Consider the following 7,642-nt stretch of genomic DNA (forward strand, 5'->3'; position numbering starts at 1 on the left):
TTAGCACACAGTGTAGTTTGCTCTTTTAAGTCAATTTTTCTCAATTCTGATAATGACAAAGTATCATCATTTTATAATGTATTTTCTGCTGAGTACAGTTTTAAATATTTCAGAGAAAAAGATATTACTGTTGCAGAATGTTCACTTGTATTGGGAAAATGGACAAGGATTTTACGAAAAGTTAATTCAAATCTAGGACTTGCACAATACCCAAGCTTTTTGAATATTTATATTTTTGGCTATTCCAATGGCAAGACAAACATTATAAAATGAAAGGTTGTACAAGGAGAAGAAGAAAACTTGGGTGCATGGAATGAGAATGGAATAGGAAAACCTAGATTGTAGAGTATGCAGGAAAGAGTAAACTGGACAGGTCTAGATGCTCAAACCGTAAACATTTCCAAGCAAGGCCTGTTTTCTGAACTGGATTTTGGTTGGCTCCAAGGGACCAAGCTGTTGGAAAATCCTGTCTGATAAGAGTGTTTTGACATGCCTGAAATCTTGAGCCACACTCTTCCCATTTGTCCAGATAAATTACGGTAAAAATGTGATTTAGGATGAACATCTGCTTTTTCTATGGGGGTTTGAAGCTCGAGTAACTGAAGTCAATCACACAGGTGCTATATCCCTACAAAGCTAACTCTCAATGAAAACGCTAAACACTGAGGCTCACCTGAGCCTCCCTGGTCGGCAGAATTTTGCATGTGTTGTCTCACATCACTGTTGGAAGAATTAAGCACATCCCATGCTTCTCTCCTTGGAAGGAGCACCTGAAAGTTTAGACTTGATTTCCTCCAGACTCCACCCCATGCCCACCATGTGCCTTTTCCCGTTGCTAATTTTGCCCTCCATCCTTTTCCTGTCATAAACTATAACCACGAGTATAACAATTTCAAAGTTTCATTTGTCCCTCTGATGAATCCCTGATCCTCAGGGTATTCTTGGGGACACCGCATGAAGGGTGTATAAAGTTTCTCTGCTCAGTTCTATTGGGCTCCCCTCCACGATTCTTACAATTGTTTCTCCCATTAACAGTGTTTTTTAAAATCTTGGACGAGGGAAAATTGTGGATAAGAGGCAGGGTTAAGTTGCCGCTCCCACTGGGACATACAGAGAAGCATGTGGAGACATGCATCATGAATGTTTACTCCAAGAACGACAGCAGAAACAGACCAGGAAAGCTGAGAGAATCCACAGACCCTCTGAAGGAAGTGGATTGCTCCTGCAGGACCCAGAAGACAGCTCAAATACTGTGAGTGCTCAAACTGTGAAAATGGGAAATGGAGATCATCCACACTCTCACTGGGGAACCTGAAGGTCTAGATCACAGGAGAAGACTCTTACCTTACCTGGAACTGTGTCAATTTAGAAAGCTGAATGAAATACAGGGGTAGAGGAAACAGTAGGAAAAGCCCTGTCAGCTCCCTGGGCCCCAGGGAAGTCATTTCTGATTTATCTTACAGGGGTCCTTGGGGAGGGCTGCCAGAAGAACTGGGAAAAGACCACAGTGAGAAGGAAACATCCAGCTAAACTTTGTAACAATTCCAACCAAATGTGAAGTCTCCTGGCCAGAACTCCCGGGAGGGCACAAATCCGGTGCAGACTTGACAGGCATGGAGGTGCAAAAGCCTTATTTGCTTTCTCAGCTGGGAGTCTGGTGGCCTGGGGCAAGTTCTCAGCCTCACTAACCCACTGTCTGGAAAAAAATTCAATGCTACTGAGGTGGGGTTGGGGGGCATAGCGGGAGTGAGACCAGCCTTTGGGTTGCATAAGAGTTGGTTGAGGCCTGTAGCTGCTGGTTTTCTCTGACTTCCCTGACAAGCTGCAGGACACAGCAGAGGCAGCCATAATTCTCTTGGGAATGTAACTCCATTGACTTGGAAACCACAACCGCATCCCCCACAGCAGTTGCAGCAAGCCCTGCCCAATGAGAGTCTGAGCTCAGACACGCCTAACTCTGCCTCCACCTGATGGTTCTTCCTTACCAACCTGGGAGCTGAAGACAAAGGTCATATTCTCTTGGGACTTCCAGGGTCCTGCCCACCGCCTGATTCTCCCTATACTACCACAGCTGATGCCCTCTTGAAAGCACCACCTTCTGACAGGAGGTCAACCACCACAAAACTAGTGCATCAAACATCCACAGGACCCTGGCAGAGTCCATTTAACTCCCCTGCCACCTCCACTGCAGCGGGTGCTTATATCCATGGCTGAGAGATCTGAAGATGCTTCACATCACAGGGCTCTATGCAGGCACCAGTACCACCCCTGAGCCTGGTAGCTCTGTGGGTGGCTATATCCAGAAGAAAAATAACAGTCAGTATAATTTGGCTCTCAGGAAGCCACATCCCTAGGAAAAGCAGGAGAGTACTACATCAAGGGAACACCCCATGGGACAAAAAAATCTGAGCAGAAGTCTTGAGCCCCAGGTCTCCCCTCTGCCATAGCCTACCCAAATGAAAAGGAACCAGAAAAATAATTCTGGTAAAATGACGAAACAAGGTTTTTTAACAACTCCCCAAAAATCACACTAGCTCGCCAGCAGTGGATCCAAACCAAGAAGAAATTCCTGAATTGTCTGAAAAAGAATTCGGAAGATTGATTGTTAAGCTAATCAAGGGGCCACCAGAGAAAGGTGAAGTCCAACTTAAGATAATTTTTAAAAAGATACGACATATAAGGGGAGAAATCTTCAGTGACATAGATAGCACAAATAAAAAACAATCACAACTTCAAGAAATAAAGGATACACTTAGAGAAATGCAAAATGTAGTAGAAAGTCTCAGCAATAAAAATAAAAGAAGCAGAAAAAAGAACTTTGGAGCTCAAAGACAAGGTCTTCGAATTAACACAATCCAACAAAGACAAAGATAAAAGAATACAAAAAAATGAACAAAGCCTCCGAGAAGACTGGGAATATGTTAAATGTCCAAACCTAAGAATAATTGGTGTTCCTAAGGAAGAAAGGCAATCTAAAAGTTTGGAAAACATATTCATGAGAATAATCAAGGAAAACTTCTCTGGCCTTGCTAGAGTCCTAGATATTCAAATACAAGACACTCAAAGAATACCTGGGAAATTCATCACAAAAATATCATTGCCTAGGCACATTGTCGTCATGTTATCTAAAGTCAAGATGAAGGAAATAATCTTCAAAATTGTGAGGCAAAAGCTCCAGGTACCATATTAAGGGAAATCTATCAGATTAACAGTGGATTTCTCAGCAGAAACCCTACAAGCAAGAAGGGATTGGGGCCCTATCTTCAGCCTCCTTAAACAAAACAATTATCAGTGAAGAATTTTGTATCCAGTGAAACTAAGCTTTATAAATGAAGAAAAGATACGGTCTTTTTCAGAAAAGCAAGTGCTGATGGAATTCACCACTACCAAGCCAACACTATAAGAACTGCTAAAAACAGCTCTAAATCTTGAAACCCTGGAAACACATCAAACAGAACCTCTTTAAAGTGTAAATCTCACAGGACCTATAAAACAAAAATACAATAAATAGGTAACCAAGGTATAGAGGCAATAAATAATATGATGAATGGAACAGTTCCTTACATGTCAACATTAACTTTGAATGTAAATGGTCTAAGTGCTCCACTTAAAATATACAGTTTCAGAATGGATAAGAATTCACCAAGCAAGTATCTATTGCCTTCAAAAAACTCACCTAACACATAAGGACTCACACAAACTTAAGGTGAAAGTGTGGAAAAAGACATTTCATGCAAATGGATATGAAAAGTAAGCAGGAGTAGCTATTCTTATATCAGACAAAACAAACTTTAAAGCAACAACAGTTAAAAAAAGACAATGAGGAACATTATGTAGTGACAAAAGGCCTTGTCCAAGAGGAAAATATCACAATCCCAAATATATATGCACCTAACACTGGAGCTCCCAAATTTATAAAACAATTACTATTAGATGTAAGAAATGAGATAGACGGCAACACAATAATAGTGGGGACTTTAATACTCCACTGACAGTCCTAGATAAATCATCAAGGCAGAAAAAGAAACAATGCATTTAAACTATTCTCTAGAACAAATGAATTTAGCAATATTTACAGAACATTCTGCTCAACAACTGCAGAATATACATTTTATTCATCAGCACATGGAACTTTTTCCAAGATAGACCACATAACAGGTCACAAAGTAAGTCTCAATAAATTTATGAAAATTGAAATTTATCCAGTACTCTCTCAGACCACAGTGGAATAAAATTGAAAATCAACTCCAAAAGGAACCTTCAAAACCATGCAAATACATGGGAATTAAATAACCTGCTCCTGAATGATCATTGGGTCAACATTGAAATCAAGATGGAAATTTAAAAATTCTTTGGGCTTAATGACATTAATGACATAACCTATGAAAATCTGTGGGATATGGCAAAGGTGATGCTAAAAGGAAAGTTCATAACCTTAACTACCTACATCAAAAAGTTTAAAAAAACACAAATAGACATTCTAAGGTCACACCTCAAGGAACCAAAGAAACAAGAACAAACCAAAACCAAACCCTGCAGAAGAAAATAAATAACCAAGAACAAATCAGAACTAACTGAATTTGAAATAAGAAAAAATTACAAAAGATAAATGAAACAAAAAGCTGGTTATTTGAAAAGATAAATAAAATTGTTAGACCATTAGCAAGATTAACCAAGAGAAGAAGAGAGAAAATCCAATGAAACTCAGTAAGAAATGAAACAGAAGATATTAGAACCAACACCACAGAAATACAAAATATCATTCAAGGCTACTATGAACACCTCTATGCACATAAACTGGAAAACTTAGAGGAGATGGATCAATTACAGGAAAAATATAACCCTCCTAGTTTAAATCAGGAAGAATTAGACACTTTGAAAAAGACCAGTAACAAGCAGTGAGTTTGAAATGGTATTTAAAAAAATGCCAAAAAAATGTCCAGGACCAGGCAGGTTCACAGCTGAATTCTATCAGAATTTCAAAGGAGAACTGGTACCAATCCTATTGATACTATTCCACAAGATAGAGAAAGAGGATATTCTCCCTGAATTATTCTGTGAAGCTAGTTATCACCCTAATACCAGGAAAGGACATAACAACAAACAACAGAAAACTACAGGCCAGTATCCCTGATCATCATAAATGTAAAAGTCCTCAACAAAATACTAGCCAACCAAATCCAACAGTGTATCAAAAATATCAAAAAGACAATCCACCATGATCAAATGGGCTTCATACCAGGGATGCAGGGATGGTTTAACATGTGCAAGTCAATACATGTGATACACCACATAAAGAGAATTAAAACAAAATATTAGGATCTTCTTAGTAGATGCAGAAAAAGCATTTGACAAAATCCAACATCCCTTTATGATGAAAACCTTCAGCAAAATTGGCATAGAAAGGACATCCTTCAATGTAATAAAAGCCATCTATGGCAAACCCAAAGCCGACATAACTCTGAACAGAGAAAAATTGGAAGCATTCCCCCTGAGAACTGGAACAAGACAAGGATGCCCACTCTCACGACTTCTATTCAGCATAGTACTCAAAGTCCTAGCCAGAGCAGTCAGACAATAGAAAGAATAAAGGGCATCCAAATCTGTAAAGAGGAAGTCAAACCATTGCTGTTTGCTGTGATATGATTGTATACCTAGAAAACCCTAAAGACTCCTCCAAAAAGCTCCTAAAACTGATAAATAAATTCAGCAAAGTCTTAGTATACAAAATTAATGTACAAAAATAGTAGCTCTTCTGTATACCACCAACAACCGAACTGAGAATCAAATCAAGAACTCAACCCTTTTTACAACAGCTGCAAAAAAAAAAGTAAAATACCTAGGAATATACCTAAACACGGAGGTGAAAGACCTCTACAAAGGAAACTACAAACCACTGCTGAAAGAAATCATAGATGACGCAAACAAATGGAAACATGTCCCAAACTCATGGATGGGTAGAATCAATATTGTGAAAATTACCATACTGTCAAAAAATTCTATAAATTCAATGGAATTACCATCAAAATACCACCGTAATTCTTCACAGAACTAGAAAAAAAATCCTAAAATTAATATGGAACCATAAAAGAACCTGCATAGCCAAAGCAAGACTAACCAAAAAGAGTAAATCTGGAGGCATCACATTATCTGATTTCAAACTCTACTGTAAGGCCATATTCACCAAACAGCATGGTACTGGAATAAAAATAAGTACTAGACCAATGGAACAGAACAGAGTACCCAGAAATAAACCCAAATACTTGGCGCCAACTGATCTTCAACGAAACAAACAACAACATAAAGTGGGGAAAGGACACCTTATTCAAAAAATGGTGCTGGGCTAATTGGTAACCCACATGTAGAAGAAAGAAACTGGATCCTCATCTCTCACCTTATAAAAAAATCAACTCAAGATAAATCAAAGACTCAAATCTAAGACCTGAAACTATAAAAATTCTAGAATGTAACGTAGAAAGAACTCTTCTACACACTGACGTAAGCAAAGCCTTCATTACCACAAGCCCAAACGCAAATGCAACACAAACAAAGACAAATATATGGATTTAATTGAACCAAAGAGCTTCTGCACTGCAAAAGGAACAGTCAGGACAATAAGTAGCCCAGACAGTGGGAGAAAATCTTCACAATGTATACATCTGACAAAGGACTAATATCCAGAATCTACAAGGAACTCAAACAAATTAGCAAAAAAAGAACAATCTCATCAAAAACTGGGCCAAGGACATGAGAAGACAACTCTCAAAAGAATATATACAAATGGCCAGCAAACATATGAAAAAAATGTTCACCATCACTAATGATCAGGGAAATGCAAATCAAAACCACAGTGCAATACTACCTCACCCCTCTAAGAATGGCCATAATAAAAACGTCAAAAGATGATAGATGTTGGTGTGGATGCAGTGAAAAGAGAACACTTCTACACTGCTGGTGGGAATATAAGGAGTAAAGCCACTATTGAAAACAGTGTGGAGATTCCCTAAAGAACTAAAAATAGAACTACCATTTATTCCAGCATTCCCACTACTGGGTATCTACCCAGAGGAAAGAAGTCATCGTAAAAAAAAGATACTTGCACACGCATGTTTATAGCACCACAATTCACAGTTGCAGAAGTATGCAACCAATCCAAGTGCCCATCAATCAATGAGTGGATAAATACACACACACACAATGAAATACTAAACTATAAAAAGGAATAAATTAATGGCATTCCCAGCAACCTGGATGGAATTGGAGACTACTATTCTAAGTGAAGCAACTCAGGAATGGAAAACCAAACATCTATGTTCTCACTCGTAAGTGGCAGCTAAACTATGATGATGCAAATGCATAAGAATGATACAACGGATATTCTGATTATTTTCTTTATTTTTATAATTTTATATTAAATGGACAAATTCTTTGAAAGGAACAAACTACCAGTGTACAGTCATGAAACAAAAAACCTGAATAGTTTCTCTATATCTTAAGTAAGTTGAATTTGTAATTGAACACTTTCCAACAAAGAAAATTTCAGATAGCTTTATGGGCAAAGCTAACAATTTTTTTTTTCTTTTTTTTTTTTTTTTGGAGATGGAGTCTTGCTCCGTCGCCCTGGCTGGAGTGCAGTGGCGCG

This window comes from Colobus angolensis, unplaced genomic scaffold (genome assembly GCF_000951035.1).
Source record: "Colobus angolensis palliatus isolate OR3802 unplaced genomic scaffold, Cang.pa_1.0 Scaffold268, whole genome shotgun sequence".
NCBI classification, from domain to species: Eukaryota; Metazoa; Chordata; class Mammalia; order Primates; family Cercopithecidae; genus Colobus; species Colobus angolensis.